This window comes from Aricia agestis, chromosome Z (genome assembly GCF_905147365.1).
Source record: "Aricia agestis chromosome Z, ilAriAges1.1, whole genome shotgun sequence".
NCBI classification, from domain to species: domain Eukaryota; kingdom Metazoa; phylum Arthropoda; class Insecta; order Lepidoptera; family Lycaenidae; genus Aricia; species Aricia agestis.
Genome location: NC_056428.1, coordinates 22,054,269 through 22,074,071, shown reverse-complemented (window position 1 = coordinate 22,074,071; position 19,803 = coordinate 22,054,269). Strand labels below are relative to the sequence as shown.

At 35.6% G+C, this 19,803-nt stretch overlaps 1 long non-coding RNA gene across 1 annotated transcript; it reads right to left on the bottom strand.

Moving 5' to 3' along the window:
* Positions 1-552: 552 nt before the first annotated feature.
* LOC121738819 lies at positions 553-19,246 on the bottom strand. Its single transcript, XR_006037336.1, has 3 exons — positions 19,157-19,246; positions 5,793-5,799; positions 553-563 (listed from the first exon to the last, which is right to left on the bottom strand). It is a non-coding gene; the product is annotated as an uncharacterized LOC121738819 (long non-coding RNA).
* Between the last annotated feature and the right edge of the window lie 557 nt (positions 19,247-19,803).

Below are 19,803 nucleotides of genomic sequence, written 5' to 3'. Positions count from 1 at the left end.
TTTAACCACTAAAGCCGAGTAACTGAGAGTTTTTGAAAGAAGTTAATTTGTACACAACCAATCAATAACGAATTAACCAATTCGATAATTATGAAATTGTTACTTAATCTCCTGTCTCGATACCTCGATACTGTCAATAAGTCTGGATTGAAGAAACACATTTTTATACGAAATAATTTTATAGGTAATTGACTGGAATTGATTTTATGCATTAATCGACGGTTTTCGACGATGGGTACCTACCAATTTCAGAATTAGGGATTGCTGCTTCTTTCCCATCCAACTTTTTGTAAATGTAAACGACTACGAATTTAAATGTTATCTACTTATTTACACCGTGCAATTAAATAATTCAATTTGATCTATTTTTGTTTACATTTAAATTAAATTGCATTATAGCCCAACCTAACCTAACCTAGGACTAAGTATCTACAAATATGCAAATAGGATTCTTGCCGAAGTAAGGTCAATATGATGGTTAATTAATATTCACTGAAAAATCATTTACTTCCAACTTAATTATCCCTCGTATAAGTAAATAAGAAAATGGCTAATATCTCTCGCTCATACATATTGCGCCATTTTGAAAAACGGATGGAGTTTAATTCAAATAGTTTTAGGTTATGACGTGTAATTTGTAAGTAATTTTGTACATTGTGATCGAAATATTTTGGGAAACGTACATATTATAGTGTCTGAAATAGTATGGTTAATTTAAAAATAATTTAAAGTGTAAATTGTACTTATTTACTTATAAGTAATTATTGTATTTCATTTATAAATTATTGTTATGTTATGTTTGCACTCGTACTCTATAAATATTTGTCGATACTTCTTACCAGCCTCCAGTATTCGTGCTGGCTTAGTAGATTTTCACTTTAAATTGTAAAGGAATATTGTAATATTAATTATTATTATCGAGTACCTAACTACTACTGTTTTGCGAAATGTCTTAGTAATTATTTGTCAATTGTAATGTGATCTTCTGATTGAATGTGATGATGTTTCATCCAAATAAGTAAACAATACCTAATGTACATTTTATGATATCAAGAAATAGAATACAACTTATTTCAATGGATTGTTTACCGATTTGGAAATATTTTTTTGAAAATAACCGCTGGCTTATAACACGATGCCTTATAACATTGCATTTCATATAAACAATAATAGAAATATTTCTAGGCTGTGGTGAGGGAATAGTCTTTACGAAATAACTATAGCGCTTCTAGTGAGTGATTGTACCTAACTGTAAGATGGGACTGTGAGCTTGTAACCCTTTATACATGTATCTATGTGATTGAAATTAAGAAACCGAGTATAGATAATGCAGTTGTCTCTCTAAGTTATACATGTTAAAGTTCCCTAAAAAAGTGATAACTCTTGAATGGAATTTAAATATTCGAATCATATTATGCCCAATTCAACTTTCTGATTGGATACTAAACATAACTTCCGGATTTAACAAACAGTCAATAAGAAGCATTTTCGTTAAAAAATCCGTTAAAATGTTAAAGCAGGAGGGGCATTTCGTACCCTCTAATGTAGAACTTTGAGACATATACCAAATGAAAAGGCTTGAAAAGTTAAACATTTTATAGTATGACGAAAAACTCGTTAACTTTTTTCTCCCATGGTTTAGAGATTTTACGACATATAATAAAATGTTCAGCTTTTCAAGCCCTTTCATTTGATATATGTGTAGATGTGCTACAGCTTGGGTACGGCTTCCATACAAAAATGCCCCTTGTTCTTTCAAATCTTGAGGTGACAGGCGATGTCAAAATCCTACTTCTTCTTTAGCTGTGATTGTGACGTGGCAATTTTCAGGACACCGACGAATGTTTGTTTGTACTTACTTAGTTTTGTACAAACATATTGTTATAGGTTATAAATAATTAAGTGTACAAATGCTTATTATAATTCAAACGTGCTCGCTATTTTTTTAACATAGGCTAATGTGGATGTTGGATTACTTAGCTATGTAAGCTGTTGAAGCTAGAACTAGTATTATCTCGATCCCGAAATCTCGGATAAAGCAATTACACGTTCGACATTTAAGAAGGTTAGATTAAGGGTAGAACTATATTTTTCTTACAGCGACGATTGTATGCATAGATTCAGATGGAAGGTTCGGAGGTTAACCAGGGTTGCATTGCAAAGAATGATAAATTGACAAAGTAAGAGTGTAAGGCAAGATACTCTTTAATACCTCGATAATGGAAATCGCAGACACAATAGATTTTTAATTGTTATGCGACAGCCGGGCGCCGCTCGAAGATTGATGGGTTATGATGACGCCGCGTTAAAGTAAAAAACCGTGTTGGATATGTTTTAGATTGCTTGTTTTCTATGAGAGGCCTGGCCGGCCTCTCATAGAAAACAAGCAACAAAACAAAAAATGGAACAGCAAGAAATTAAAAGGACGTAAGCGACAAAATGGTTTTTTCGCGTAATTTAAAATTTAAAAACCATAAATATATTTCATATAAGCTATGACCAAATTGTAGTGTATGCTTGAACCGCTTGAACCAATCAACAATTTTGGAAGCTTAAATCACTCTCCTCTATTGGCAAAATAGCAATCCCTTATTTTACAGAGGTATTTTTGATTGATTGTTCGGTGTTATAAAAGTTGACCAATCGTGTTATGCTATGAGTAATTCAAAGACAAAGACATGATGAATACGGACAATGAACTTTAATTTCTTAACTTTAGTTATTGCTGAAAAATCGATATCGCTACAGCCAAATTATCAAGGCGTCGCCTTAAGGTGACGCCGCGTTAAAGTAAAAAACCGTGTTGGATATGTTTTAGATTGCTTGTTTTCTATGAGAGGCTGGCCCGTCATCTCATAGAAAACGGGCGTAAGCGACAAAATGGTTTTTGTCGCGTAATTTAAAAACCATAAATACATTTCATCTAAGCTATGGGCAAATTAAAGTGTATGCTTGAACCAATTTGTGTACAAATTTTGGAAGCTTAAATCACTCCTCTGTTGCCAAAATAGGAATCCCTTTTTTTACAGAAGTCTTTTTGATTGATTATTCTGTGTTATAAAAGTTGACCAATCGAGTTATGCTATGTGTAATACTTACAATGAACTTTAATTTCTTAGCTTTAGTCATTGCTGAGAAAAATCGATATTGCTACAGCCAAATTATCAAGGCGTCGCACAGTGTTTATTGTAGCCCAAAAAACGGACATCGTCTTTTTATTTGTTGATTCGAAAGAGTACTTAATTACAAAACCCCGAGTAAAACACCCAGATGTCTGTCTCGCTTTAATAGTTTTTGAATTATCTCGAAAAGAAAATCCCAATTCCGCGTTCATAAAAAAGTAAAAAGTTATTATATTTCAAAATTGGTACAGATTAGAAAAAAACATGTAATATAATACTTGTAGGACATACAAACAGCTACATTATTAACCCTTTTTTAGTCGGCTATCCCTTACAATAGCTCAGTGACGATGGTGAAAGTAATTAATTAATTAACACCGACGCTGACGTCATAACAATTATACTATCCTAGTTTAAAACGATGAAAAGAAGCTTGATATCTAAGTTTTGTGGCTAATCCCACATTATTAAAAACATATTTCTTTGGTGTTCGAATTTCACCAGTGGTGAATGTTGACGACAATTAATATTATACATGACGGCAACGGTGATGACGTGACACATGCATTGATTATATTGTTTTTACTTTATAGCACTTACTTATACATTTTCCTAAAGCATTTCGTCGAAATGTATGAACAAAGTACATTTAAATTTTTAGTACCTTTTAAGCTTCGACAACTATAGTTACTTCGCAGAATTTGTTCCTTGTTAGCAACACGATCGAACAGTGTAATAAAAAAACAAAGTCCACAAATTCCGCCAATCCCAGATATTTTACAGTCATAGAAATCAAAAGTTCCATGGGTTAGGGATTTGGTATTTTTACTATTGGTAGTGGTGATGATTACCTTTTTTTTTAAAGTAACATGCGCTTTCGACATCGACTTAGTTTAGTCAGAAAAAAATAAAAACTGAAAATCGATTTCCTTCGTTTTCATGGCCCCCATAAGTGATAGCCGACTAAAAAAGGGTTCATAATGTAGCTTTTTGTATGTCCTACAAGTATTATATTACATGTTTTTTTCTAATGTGTACCAATTTTGAAATATAATAACTTTTCACTTTTTTATGAACGCGGGATTGGGATTTTCTTTTCGAGATAATTTAAAAACTATTAAAGCGAGACACCTGGGTGTTTTACTCGGGGATTTGTAATTAAGTACTCTTTCGAATCAACAAATAAAAAGACGATGTCCGTTTTTGGGCTACAATAAACACTGCGTCGCCTTATAGTGATGTTGGTTTTAACTAAAATTCGTGAGAACTTGAACATAATTAAGTAATTAAGTACCTGTCTGAAGCTGTCGTGAAGTTTTACGAAAGGGTCAAAAAATACATGCATGGAATCAATCGTAAACGTAAACGAGCTTAAAACTCAAGCCAAATTCGCAGTACTTATAATAATTTGGGTATGTGCAAGCCAAAAAGAATGTTAAATAGAAATAACTCCACAGACTAAACCAAGAATAGCACTCGACAATGTTCCCTTTGAATGGAAATAAAAACAATGGTTGATTGAGCAAGATTAACAACATGGTCGAGTTGTACCTACGTAATATTAAAAATATAAATTCAGTGCCAAATGTACCTTATGCTTGATGTACACATAGACCTATAAATATATTATTCACTTGGACACAAGAAATAAAACTCCACTAGGATTTTTTAATAGTTTTAATTTCGACTGCATACAAATTACTTCAAAGTTCAATGACTTTGACGGGATGAAATCATTCTGTAAATAGTTTCTTTACAAGATGGCGGCGTTCATTGTAATTTTAGCGCCGAAAGAACCTCGTAGAGGTATCCCCGATGAATACAATAGTGATAAATGGCCTTAAAATGATAGATTGCTGTTAAGTGATAAGTTGTTTGGTTAATGACTATATTTTTGAGATAAAATGTGCAATGGACACTATTAGCCGAACGCAATATCTGTGTACCAGCAGGGCTCGCCAATAACGCCATAAAACCAGGTCCTCAAGTAGGTATCCTGTCCATGTTATGACAACTCATTTAGTAAATCGCGCATGGGACGTTGACAAACCACAAACGCTGCGCCACCGCACAATAACAGAACTCGTAAAAACTATAATGGAAGATGCGATAAAATTCATCGTCGTTTGAGGTGAAAGACAGTAGATGTGCCAGCCATTTGTTCATGTGCCTAAAACCTGAGTCCACCGGTAGCAGGTACCACTCTAAAAGTTCGCGGTGTGTTGTACAAAAAGAAACAGTATGCAATAATAAGATTAATGGTGATAATCTGGACATAACTATAAGCAATGTATATTTAGGATATTTGAATATAAATAAAATAAGATTACTCGTAACTGAGCTCCAAAACAAGTGACCTAATTTTTAATTAGTGATAGGTTATGGGCCCACTTCAAAAACCTTCCGATTTTGAAGTAATTTTGGACAGGTGATTGAAGTGGGCCAATTGTTAGCAATCGCAGACCTAGATACCTCATAGGCACATAATTCGTGACTCGTAATACTTTTATAAATGTCGTGTAAATACTGCTTGTTACTGTAAGCAATACGTAAAGCACAACGACTGATTAGAGCTATAGATTTATGGGCTGCTCACAGTATCCCAATATGTGGTACAATCACAAGTTGATACCCCAATCACGCAATATAGGGTTAGCTAGAATAAGACACAATTTTCCTTTTGCACACCTACTGTGATTAAAATTGTGTGCGTACGTCAGCTTTGCAAGTATATTATATAAGAATAAAATAATTGCTTTCGAAGTTATGACAAGGGACATTGAAGTTGTAGACATTAGTGTCAAGAACTTTAAAACAATGGAGGTAAAGTCAAAGACCATGAAAATTTTTATTTCGTTTGATTGTGTATACCTAGTTATCTGAATGCTGATAAAAGTGTGTAAAGTTTAGTGGATATAATGATCCGTATATCAGAAGCAATAACAGTAATTTTATAGTGACGATACTCATGCCAGAAAATATAGGATTTATGAAACAAGGTAACGAAAAGTGACCGTGACGTTTTCAAGACATAATTTACTTGGTTCCAATCGTTATATATGTATTTTGGTCTGTCGTTTTTGGTCCTAAATTTTTTGGACCTGAGTATCAACACATCATGGTGTGAATATACCAAATATTTGACGGTAACAGTGTCTTATTTTGTAAGAACACGCAATATGTATAATATTCAATAATATTGAAATAAGCCTATTATAACTTTTATTATAATACATGTAGAAGATTATTGTATCGCAATCCTGAGCGCAGGTTATCCTAATTCTAGTCCCGAAGGTTAAATTTGTTGGACATGTAACAACTTATATTTAACAGTATTTTAATATATTTCTAATGTGTATAATTAAAGCGCTATACAAAATTAAGAGCCTTTTAGGCTGCCACAGGCAAAAAGACAAAGGCGGCTTGTAAATTCACCACCCATGGAATAGGGCTTCAGTATTCGACCAGCTGTAGTAATTTATTTCGTGCATACTGCAAGTGCACACAATAAAAACGTTTTTCCCGAAATCTTGTAACCAAAAACGCCATCTGTCCCTTCGTATTCGAAACTTTACAGAGGCTTATTAAGTGAATGTTATTTTATTGCCCAGTTTCTGAGGTCCTCAGAAACCAGGCTCAAGTCCATTCCAGTGGACTTATGTAACAAATTACATTTATAAGGCTATAGAATACGTTTAGGACGCTCTCAGAGATACGACGAAATTCCAAATTACGTGGGTCATTGTTTTTAAAATCGTAGTAAAGAAAATATTTTAGATGATCGTTTAAGTTAATTCCTGAACCAACTCGTGATGGTTAGTTTTTTTTCAAGGAAAAGTGATTATGTTTTGATTTTGGGAACACGTCGCGTCACGTATAGCTCACTCCGTAATCGGCACTTTAATTATTATATATTTATATAATATTTTAGTGTTTGCATAAATAACTGCCAGAAAGACTCGGAAAGAGTAATTTATCATAACCCAAGACGTAGTGACGTAATTTAGGTTATATATCATAAAAATATATCTACCGTTTTAAGATATCGTATCTCTAAGAGCACCTTTCCTGTTGTTTTTGTATAGAGTTTTTTTGGAACACAAATTAGTTGAAGTACGTAGTTTGACGTATATTTTACGTTGAGTTATTTGTTAATAATATATTACTATAACGGTTACATCGGCGCATGGAATGCATTGGTAACACTTGTAATGTAAGTTAGTTCATTCTGTTTTATAAAAATGAGAATCTTAATAAAATGGTTCAAAATATTATAGTGTATTATTTGTAGTTGTTCCCAACATTTTATTTAAAATACACAAATAGACCTACGTAACAGTGTGTGGAATCCTGCTTGCTTCATCATATTAATAAAGTTTTACGCTCTTATAACAATTAGTAACATAGAATATCATTGTCTTATAATATCATGTACTTAATCATTTTCGGCCAGTCTTTTGATATCTTTCATTTCTAGCAGATTTTTTTATAGAAATCTCTTCATCTTATAGGAAATTCTTAATCATTAAAACTAAAGGTAAAGGTTACCCTTAGTTTTTGAAGTCTATGCTTAAAATATTTTATCTTTCGGTATTCGGTATACAAAATGTAAGAAGTAAGAAACTACGTAAATAAATAGTAAAAAACCTGCCTAAGCTACATTGTAGCTCTAGATATACACACCTCGATCGTGGAAAAACCAGACACAATAGCTTATCTATTGTTATCGCGGTCGCTTGGGAGTTGAAGCAATATTGAGTATTTTTCTAGTTTTAGATACTGATTATGTTCGCTATGAACAATTTAAGTAATAATTTGAAATAAAGTTGTAAGTACCTAGGTCATGGAACGCGTTAACCTGTAGAAAAATTAACAATAGAATTAGAATATAAATTACAGCTTGTATCTTGTAAAATATAAAAGTAGACAACACACCTTCACATCAAGTCAGAACTGTAAAATCAATAAAATCATTAAATATCACGACATTTTCCACCGTTGCCACACACTACTTAACTTTCACAAAAGTCGTTATATTCCTTCCTGAAGTCAATAGTAGGTCGTCTTGCTCCTTTCAACTTCTGGCCACGAAGGTGAAACCTCAAGAGGGCTTAATGAGATATTAATGTCAGGGCCCGCCTCCTCGCATTTTGTCCAATGGAGGGGCGAAAAGAAGTAAGGGTGTTTCTCGCTCCGCCCCTCCGTTAGCCACCCTAAAGCCGCCCCTGACAAAATCCCATTTGTAGTGCGGTCGTTCAAGAGACAAAAGTATTTTCATTTTTGTATATTTTAAAGTGTTTTGTGTAATTAAAAATGAAATATAAAAGTGTGTGATATTTTTTGTATTTAAAATAATCGTCGAAACTGGTGAGTGACGTAGGTATGGAGATTTTTGTTTGTTGGAGTGTAAATCAGTTAATTAATTTTATCTATTACCGGTAGGCTTTAGATACATATTAGGTAGGTATAGTATTACTTTTGTGTGGACGGGTTCAGTACCAAAATACTCCTAGGAAATACCCACCTCTTACCTAATAAGAAACTGTGGTAAAAAACACAAAAATGTATTATAGTGTACCTGCCTACTGTAAATGTACCTAACAATATTTATATACGTTTAAACATAAATTATTTAATGTGTCAGTCTGCTACCTCTCTACGCTTAAACCACAGAACAGCTAACGAAATTCTATAGGTACTTAGGCACCTATATTTTAAGTCCGTAAAGAGTCTCGCAACATCAGAAGAGCTTCAGGTACGTTGCCGGCCTTTTAAGAGGGAATAGGGGAGGGTAAGGAAGGGAATGGGTTAGGGGATTGGGCCTCCGGTTAACTCACTCACTCGGCGAAACAAAGTGCAAGCGCTGTTTCACGCCGGTTTTCTGTGAGCCCGTGGTATTTCCCCGGTCGAGCCGGCCCATTCGTGCCAAAGCATGGCTCTACCACGTAAAGAACCATTTAAATTTTGTTACATTAGAATGCGCTTTTATTAATATGTGTGTCATATCATATGAATCCCCATCCATGATAACAATTTATATAAAAAGCTTATAATTTTTTTTCTCTACAAAACAAAAGCAAATTTTTCTCTCATCAAAATTACGAAAACCAGTCCCGTGTCAGAAAACTAGAAGGCGCAATTATTTAAACGAATATTGCTCGTGTGTCATTTTATCTGACTAAGGGTTGATTCAGACCGCAACGCGACGCGTAGATGCATTTCTAAATGAGTAGGGGGAGTGGGGGCACTTTGATACACAAAAATTCAATCTCTTTTCTGAGGACCATAAAGCATTATGTTTAAATATTTGTTTTGATGTGTGCATTGGCTGATATGTCAGCTTATATTTTGGCTACGCAAAAACCGCAAAAACTGGCGACGTATAGAGATAAACTGATTTTAAGAAAAAATCATTTTTGTATCATTCTGCCCCACCAGTGGGGCACTTTGATACATGGGGTGGGGCAGTTTGATACGTATTTTAGATCTATATGAAATGCAAATTTAAACTGACTAAAAACCCAATATAAACTGTATTTTTACTTAAAATTAAGAAATAAAACAATTTTATTGATTGAGATCGCAAAACACTTTTTATTAAGAGTGCACATTAGCCATAATCAGTCTCTTAAGTTACTTATGGAATATAATCACAAAAAAAAAACAATATTTTCATCATAGAACAAGACGAATTCTCTGTTATTTTCTTAATTATATAATCAGTTATATACTTACTAAGTAATCAGACTTTAACATTGAATATTGTAAATAAAATATAATATTAGAACCTCCTATCAAAATGAACAATGTTTTTCTTTAAAAAATGAACAAACATCAAAAATTTAACATAAATAATCATAAAAACTCTCATATAAATTACAAAACAATCTACTGGATATTATATCGAGTTAAACCTACCGAAAATGAATAAAGCGACGATGTTCGAGATGTGCCTTTGGAGAAAGTTGGTTTTGGTAATTGCAAAACTACATCTCTAAAATCCACACTTGCTTTGTCTTCCACAATTGGAAATACAAACTTAGAAGACCCTGCTTTTTTTCTGAGATATAATACTTCATATTCTGTCACATTATACTTAAATACAACTTTGGCAACGTAGTGAATCACAGTTTTCTTCTTCTCAAACTTAATTAGCAGGAAATCTCCAATATTTATGTGTTCAGGATTAACTGGTTCTTCATTAATTACCTCTTCTTCTGATTCCCACGGCATTTCAATGTCTTCACTATCACTCGCCATCACGACTTCATCTTGACTAGAATCGGAATCTATTTCTGCAGGCAAAGAAGTCACTCTCTTTTTCTTTTTTGGCTCAGTTAATCCCAACAGATTTTTCGCTGTTTTCAATTCTTTTGCATGCTGTTTTGCTTTTTGTAATTCTCTTTTTCTGTCCTTTTCATTACGTAAGCTTTCTAATCTATTTTTTTCTGGTGTTTCAGTGTATATTCTTGATCGTCCCTTTTCTCTTCCTTTTCTTTTTAAGACACTGTCAGTAATCGCCTTTTTTGGATAAGGTCTAACTTCTTCAGGAGTAAGAATAGCCTTTGATGAAGAAACATGTAAAGGATCGTCAGCAACAGACACTGAAACTGGGTCGGCATCCAAAGTTGGAGTTTTATTTTGTTCTCTATCAACAACCTCACTATTTTGACTTCTTTCTGAGTCTACAAAATGTAAATCTTGTGTGTTGTGAGTATTCTCATCTGTCAAATCATGATAACCTGTTCTGAAAATGTCTATCGGTGCAAAGTCGTCATCGCCAAATACCAGTTTATTAATTGGCCATATTCCAGGTTTGGAAAAACCACCTATGATATTCTTTGGTGTAAATGATTCCAAATATGCTAATTTTGACAGTTCAGCAATGTTGTATATGGTCAAAGTTTTTCCAACATTTTGAATGTGCCAGTCGTTGAATGCTATCTTCAATTTGCCTTTGAAGGGTCCGAACACACTGACATCAAGCGGTTGCAATTTGTGTGACGTGTGTGGGGGAAGACTCAAATAAACAATACCGTTGTCACGACAGTAGTTAACAGCTTCTATTGAAATGTGAGATTCGTGGTTGTCACAAATGATTAGAATTGGGTTATCTTTATTGCTCGAAGTAAGGCGTTGAATGTGTTTCAAAACTCTTATAAACAATTCTGATGTCATCCAGCCGCTTCTGTTTGCCAACCCTAGACTTCCATCAGGAGCACCATTTAGGAAGTGATCTTTATAGTGAACTCTTGGAAAGACATAAACTGGAGGAAGAGAAGAACCAGTTGCAGTAATAATACCACAGAAAGTAACTAACTCTCCGCGTTCTGCAGAAACTATTTGTCCCACTTGTCTTTGTTTTCTTCCAGCAATAACTTTAGGAGTGGAAAGGACTGTGCTTATGCCTGTTTCGTCTAAGTTTATTATTCGATCGGGTGTAAAATTGTGTTGTCTCATTATGCGTTCGTAATTATCATGAAATTGAGCTACAGCAGCTTTATTGAAAGCAAAGCTTCTTGCTGCGCTTGTGTTTTCTGGTTTTCGTAGACTCAATTCTCGGTTTCTCTTCCTGAAGCCAGCTGCCCAATCTTTTCCAGCGCATTTGTTTTCTTTCCAGGATTTTGGATAATTACACTTTGATAATTCTGCGTATTCGTATGCCAAAGTCAGAAGCTTTTTCAATGTAAGGCCGTGGTGCATTTTACTGCAATTCAATAAATATTGAGTCAATGCCTTTTCTTGTTCGGTTGAAAAAACTTGTGCCACAGTATACTTGGAACCATAGATGTTTGATGAAGTAGCTGTAGCAGTGTGTGATGATAAAGCTGCAGTAGTAGTGTGTGCTGAAGATGATGCTATTTGTGCCATCTCCATAGATGGTGCTATTTGTGGTGAAGATGGACCTGCTTGTGATAAAGAAGATTCTGCTTGTAATGAAGAGGATACTTCATTTGTAGATAATGTTCTGGTAGCTTCAAATGATTTTCTGGCTTTTTCTATGCGATGTTGTAGGGTTGCAGTTTTGATGCCATATTTGTCGGCTGCTTTGCGTATAGATAAAGTCTTTGACAATACTTCACGTATTGCATCTTCAATGTTTTCTTCATTGATATTTTTTCTATCAGTTTTGGGTTTGTACGTGCGCACCATTTTCTGAAAAAAAGAAAATAAAAACAATAAAATAAACTATTATTTTTGACGGGGCACTTTAATACACTAGAGGGGCAGATTGATACGTATCATTGTACCCCGCTCATTACCGTATCAAAGTGCCCCAAAGGACTTTTTCCACAAACAATTAATTTTATCGAATATATAATAATCTTGCAATCAAAAACATTTTAAAATACAATAATAACTGTATTTACTTACCTTTAGTAATAAATAATAACAAAAGCAACTAAGAGTATCCTCCTGAGACACAATTACATTTCACGTATTTTTTTTGTAGGCAGCGGCGCACGCCACTTCCAACACGTTAGTGACCGTTGAGGCCCAACGGCAAACTGGCGGCGAGCGGTGTTACAACTGTCATTCTTGTGAATGTCCTTGAGCATTCTAGTGATGTGCCGCACTGTGTAGCGTTTATCGGTTTTGAGATATAGATACTGTACCAATGTGCCCCGTGAATCAATGTGCCCCCCCTCCCCCTATGGATTTGACAGATTTGCAAGACGTCTGACGCAATTGAAATCTGTCAAATCCATTCAAATTTAGAAACGCATCTACGCGTCACGTTGCGGTCTGAATTGACCCTAAGGCTGCGTTTCCACCAGCGATATTGTGTTGCGAGGAATGTGTTTTTGAGAACCAATAGAATCGCTTCATTGACGTGTGCTTGCCGTGACATCGCTCAGCGCGGTGATGCTATTGGATCTTAAAAAATAAAAACACATTCCTCGTAACACATCTCTGGTGGAAACGCAGCCTTAGGGCCTGTTTCACCACTTCCTGATAAAGTTAACGTTAAAGTAAACTGATAAAGTCAGTGTGTAATGTGTCGAGCCAGTGAACGGTCGCGCTCCACGTTATGCACACGCAGCAAATATTAATTAAATTAATATTTTTGCGATTACCGTTGCACGTCACCATGGTGCTCGTGGCGAATAAGTTGCTGGCGTTCATCCAGCACGCCTGTCGAGATCAGCATACTGCAGATCTGCAAGTCCTCGTTCGCCAGCGAGAAGATTGCCCAGGGAAAGCAGTTGCTGTACGAGACGCTCGGTCAAATCGCGAATATGCCATCGCGACGGAGGGATGGAACAGAAAGAAGCGTGCAGGATATAATATCCTTGCTGAAGCAAACGGATCCGAATGAGGTGCCGGCTTTTGTGGCGAATAAACTGCACAAGCTGCCGCCCATGACGCTGGACCACGTCGACGTCATCAGTCATCTCTTAGAGGACATCAGGTTCCTGAAAGAAGAGTTGGCCGAAGTTCGAGGTAGACTGGAGGCATCAGATTCTACGATCAGCGATAAGCTACGTAATGAATTATCATAATTAAAGAGTGGTAATTCAATATGTAGGTCACCTGATGCCGCCAACGTCACCCGCCGTCGAGCTGCGCAGGCGATCACGTTCAGCCCGTCAGCACTTTCAGACGGGTCAACGCACGCGCATGTCATTGCTGCTGCTGCCGCCCCCGCCACCCGCTCTCCGCCTGCAACGGAGCCGCGGCCGAACTACGCTTGTCCCCCGCGTCTTTGTTCCAAAAACAAAGGGAAAAAAGAGTGTCCTCTCTCCAAAAAGGACCGAAAGTGCGATGATGACGGGTTTATAAAAGTCGAGAGGAAGAAGAAAACCGTGGTCCGCAACATCACGGCACCGCACCCGAAAGACCCGAACCGCTGTTGTGGCGTGAGACTCCCGCGACGCCGTTGTAGGCTGCACTGGTCCACGACGGTCGAGCAGGTCGTGGACTACATCACTGCTGGGGATGCATAATGGCATTTCCCCACCACAAAAAAAAGGTGTAGTCCAGGACCAGACCACTTCGTCTTGAGGGTCGAGCGCTTGGAGTCCCGCCACAAAGTGAATTTTAGCTCCTTTGTGGTGAGAGTCCCGTCGCATCATCTACCGACTTTCGAGAAGCAGGAGTTCTGGCCGATTGGAGTCGTCTACAGGAGGTTCCCAGGACGACTTCCGAACACGTCGCGACCCACGTCGTAGATAATACGTGTTTAGTGCTTAGTGCTAGTTTTAGTATAATTGTATGATTAGTCTATAAGGCCGGATAGGCATAGGAATATAGTTTAGTAAGTTAAGTGGTGGATAGCCTATCCGGCACTTATCAGGAAGTGTTGAAACAGGCTCTAAGTAACCTTAAGCACAACTCACCTATTATGTTGACGCGGACGAAGTCGCGGGCAACAGCTAGTATAATATATAGGTACTCTAGCGACAATGAAACACCCGTTATTTGTAAAATTACCAGAAAATTTCAGAATGGCAGAACCGACTCGTCTGTCTTTGAAATATTCGTGGATGTCCAGGGAAAGTTAGGACGGAAATGATACGAAGTTCACCGGGTCATCGGGTCAAAGACCATAGTATCAAATGAAATGTATTTAGATTTGTAACTTGTTTACGATAACAATACGATAATTAATATAAAAAAATTAAAGAGCGTTGTGGTGCTTTGAGATTCCGCCTTTACCTATATAAGTAACTAAGGTTGGGTTGCACCGACTAACTTTAATTATAACTGTAACTTTAACTACAATGCAAAATGTTAAATCTTTGGTTAAAGTTAAAAATGGACGCCATCAAGACGTCATATTTAACCATAACCATAGCTCGACAAGGTTTTAAATGCACGTGGCGACAAAAGAAACTAACGCTGTCATCATACAAAAACGCCATTTTTGACAGTTCTCCTTTACCAGTAGCGCCCCCGCCTACGTTCATTTATAACCTTGTTGGACCAGCTGTCATCTGTCAATTTCTCCGGTCAAAGTTAAGGTTAAAGTTAAATTTGCCTTAACTATAACCATAACTCTAACTTTAACTTTAACCACGCCTCTGGTGCAACCCAACCTAAGTAAGGTTTAGAGTGTACAAAGAGTAATGTACACTCTGAAACTTACCTACGTGTATTCTAATAATATACGTTGTATATTCTAAAAGAAGGTGTAAATTCAGTATTTAAAATAGAAATACCTTGAGAGGTAATGAAAAATTATTTAAAAAACCGTTATATTAATAAAATCTTTTACAATTAAGCATGGTGTCCGGATCCACTATACAGTATACGTATTTGACATAATATACATATTTATATAAAAGGAGAAACAAAGGCAATATCTAATTGTGATGTCATGCAAATAATATTTATATATTATTTAAGGCGAAAAAAAAATGACGTGGTTAATTAGAAACAAGAAATCTCTAGCTTCTGACAATTTAAATTTTATATAATAATATGACGGGTCTTCGTCCGTCGGGCCAGCTATTACTTATACTATATTTATTATTTTATAACACTCACTCCTATTAAGATTTCTGATACAATTAATTGTACACTCGGAGAGACATTATAAAGTGTTTCTCCGAGTGTACAAACTAAGTGGTGTTTAAGTTGAGCGAGGGGAGTTAAGTGGCAAACAGTTGCGGTTGGCGCGTGCGGCGCTCCGGTATTTGAACCCGCAGCCCTGGGGCTCAGCCCCCGATGACATTACTGATGCAAACACGCCAAACAATTAAAAGTTGACAGTGATTCAATCGATAAGACAGCTGATTGTTATCGTTAAGGTGTTGGGTTTCCGGTTTTTACTAATGCTAAAATTTTTAGACGGAATTAAATACTATAGTAAAATACTTAAGCTCGATTTAATAAGGAATATTATGCGAAGGTCGGAGCAGAGCGCACAATTAACACGTCATGCAAATTGACAGAAATGTTATCAAACATCGAACAAAACTTTTTGTTTACAGTCTGTCGGTTCTGCTTTAGCTTGATAACGCTGCAGTAGTATAATATGATATAATATCTTAAATCAGTTATTATTTATTAAGTACTAATATTATCTAGATTCTAGGGTTTCCTGAGACCTGAGTCTTGCCATCTCTCTTAGCGTACGGTCCAAAATAAAAGTTGGTTACTCCTGATCGACATATTACACGTGTGCCTAAATTCTAAAGGGTTCCGATACCATCTATCACCGATTGACCTGTGTCCGCAGGTTACATAACTAGCGTGCACGCACGCCACACACGCCACAGTTTTGTTGCCACTTGCCATGCCCCGTAATTGTGGCGAACTATTACGCCGTATGGTAACCTCACTAATTACAGCCCGCCTTATGTTTTGATTGGAATCGGCCATTGAACGCGAGACGATAATTTAACTTTAATGAATCATTAACTTGTTTTGGTGGTTGCAGTTTGCACAATAATTCAGCTTGAGGCTCGATTTATATGCGTCCGCGCGAACGAGCGGTTTGGTCTTTACACTGCGAGATCACAAGCAATTGTATGTAACGATTTATTTAAATACTCGTAGTGGCGCGGTCGCGCTGTTAATTACATACAATTGATAACCGCCAAAACGCGTACGAGTGACCGCATAAAATCGATAATAAAATTGCCTCATTAAAATAATATAAAAAATAAAGCTGCTTGGCCAATTTGGCATTTATAAGCCAAAGTAATAATTTCATGACAATTTTACGGGCATTTAACATTGCGCTTCATAATAATTGCTCTATTTCTTTTATATTTTCCTAGCCATTGAAATCAAACTCCATAATTAATATAGTTTAGCTGACAACACCATCGAACATGGTATAAAAATATAGTATTGGAAGCAAAACTTATGCCTGTTGAGTACAGAGGGTTCCACATAATAATATTAATATGTCTAATGAATTGTATAATTTGTATAAAGTTTGTATACAAACTAAACATAATATTATGATGTAGAGTTCCTTGTAGGTTGATATTTCTCCATACTAGAAGCAATTGAAAAAAAAATCCGCTACAAAAACCATCATAGTCTATAGCTTCTCTTAGAGTATCTTTGTACCGAATTGCATTCAAATCGATTCTGTCGTTCAAACGTGAAGAAGTAATATACAGACAGGCATACACACTTTTCATTGTTAATGTTAGTAAGGATATTTATGTCAGTTAAATCGACGGAAGGGATTGGTTTCTTGTTTATTGGTAACGAACCCTAAAAACTATGACATGATCGTTCCCACATAATGATCGGAAAGTCGACGTTCAAAACATATTCATAATGGCGACGTAACGTAACACGTACATAGTAATTTGCTTTGGAACACCAATGAAACGTTATACACAAACACAATATAGATCACAACGATGTATCATAAAGGGACATCGCATATCGTCGGCTTGGTAAACAGAATGCGTAACTCTGTTTTTTTATTATTATTCAGGGCGCAGAAGCGAGTACCCAGTATATCCCAGAACCTGTACATTTTGTGGTACACTTTACGGAAAAACTATCACGCCTATTGATCTGCGCTTTAACATAGTAATTTTATTTATCAGTCAGTCAAGGTATGATTTATTCACTTGAATTATAAAAACTGTTAAATTTAGTATTCATTGTAGTATTATCATTATTCATTTCACATAAATATGTGTTACTTTTTACAACGTGTTTATTAATTTATGGGGATATTTTGTTACAAGTAATCAATGCATCTGATTCTACTTATTCACTTTCTATTTTTAGAGTAACATCCCTAGAGTTTAAAAAGAAAAAAGGTCAGCTGACGTAACATTATAACGACGTACAATTATTAAGATCAGTATTTGTTTATTACGTTTAGAATTGTTTATTAGTAAAAGCAAATCGTTAAATAATTCGTATCGTCATATTTACAATAAATATGTACTTAATCGTAATTGAAAAAAGTTAATCAGTTGTGCAGTTATAACAAAACGAAAATATTTATTTATTGTGCAATTTTGATCAATTGTCAAATGTGACCTATTAAAATGCCCCGACTATAATAGTTTAATTATTCATATCTATGCATAATGCGTAATTAATTTATTGTAATAATGAATGTAATATTTAATTATAATATAATATTAATCAGACTAACCGCCGTACTCAGAGACATTTAATTACGATTAACCTTCAATTTAATGAAGAGTTTGACAGATAATATATGGGGCTTATGTCAAAATTTTGAATTAATTACAATCAAGTAATTAATGTTCCACTCTGAGTGCGGCAGTAAAACAATTCCTCAGCATACGCAAACACTTTTAATTTGCTCCTGTAAAATTCTATTAAACGTCGAGTTATATTTCTCAAATGGACAAGATCGTCAGGATACGTAACATACAGCGAAAAAAGCTTGTTTTTAGGCGAGTAAGTCGGAGCTTGGAGGCCCAGGGAGTTTAAGATATTGGTACTCTATGTACAATTTTTTACCTAATACAATATGATAATAATAACTCCCACACCGGTTTCGGTAACGGTGGCCGGCTTCATTAAAACCAGGCCAAACCATACAAAAAGTTTAAAACATCCCCTTGGCTGATAAATACAAATGCAACCTCTCCGGTTATGGTACGTCGATGCTTAATAACCGTAAGTCAGACTACCCGAGCACCGTGGGACACACCGCACATGCTCAATTTGTACGCAACTTTAGACCTTTTGATAGACAGGGAACCAAGGGACAGTCGCAACTCGGAGTCATTTTCATTAAATCTTCATTGATCTTTTTTTCATTTTTGATCATATAATGTTAATGGTAAGCGTTTCTAAATGTCAAAGCATTAAAATCCGGCTCTAGGAAATGGAGGAAATCGATAGTTCAGTTTTGAATTGGAGGTGATAGAATTTCCTTTTATTATTGACCTTAGATATATATTTAGATTCTATCAACTTGATAGAATCTTGATGGTATCAAGAAATACAACCTACCAAGGAATACTACTAGACATAAATATAATCTTACCTCTAATCTTTCGTTGTAAATGTTTAATATATATAATTAACTTAAGTGTAAAAGTTATAAAATTTTACAAGAATGTTTCTACTGGCCCCACAGGACAGGCTATGCCTAGTGTGGGGATTTGTCTTAATCTGAAGTTGTATAATATTGTATTTTTCTGGAAATAAATTATTTGTATTTTTATTTGAAATAAATTGTTGCTTGCAACTTCTTTGCATTAATAAACCGTACATTTTCCGTGTTATATAATATATATATTTTCTCAGGTTTAAAATACTTCCGTAATTTTCACCTTAATTAGTTGAAGGTGTGAAGAGGTAACAGACATAAACTTTTACATTTAAAACATGGGTATATTTATAAGCTATTTTTCTATGTATTCAATTGCCTCGATTTGAAATAGAGGCAAATCCAGTACAATGTGCCATCGAAACTTCTCGCCTCAGGGAAGACTTCTTGCAATCTCGCGGTTAAAGTTCAAAAGTTTTGTTCACTCGAGTTCAGTGCCACATGACTATTTTTAACCCCCAATAAAAAAGAGGGGTGTTATAAGTTTGACGTGTCTGTTTGACGTGTCTGTCTGTCGGTCTGTCTGTCTGTCTGTCTGTCTGTCTGTCTGTCTATCTGTCTGTCTGTCTGTCTGTCTATCTGTCTGTCTGTCTGTCTGTCTGTGGCATCGTAGCATTCAAACGGGTGGACCGATTTCGATCTAGTTTTTTTTTGTTTGAAAGC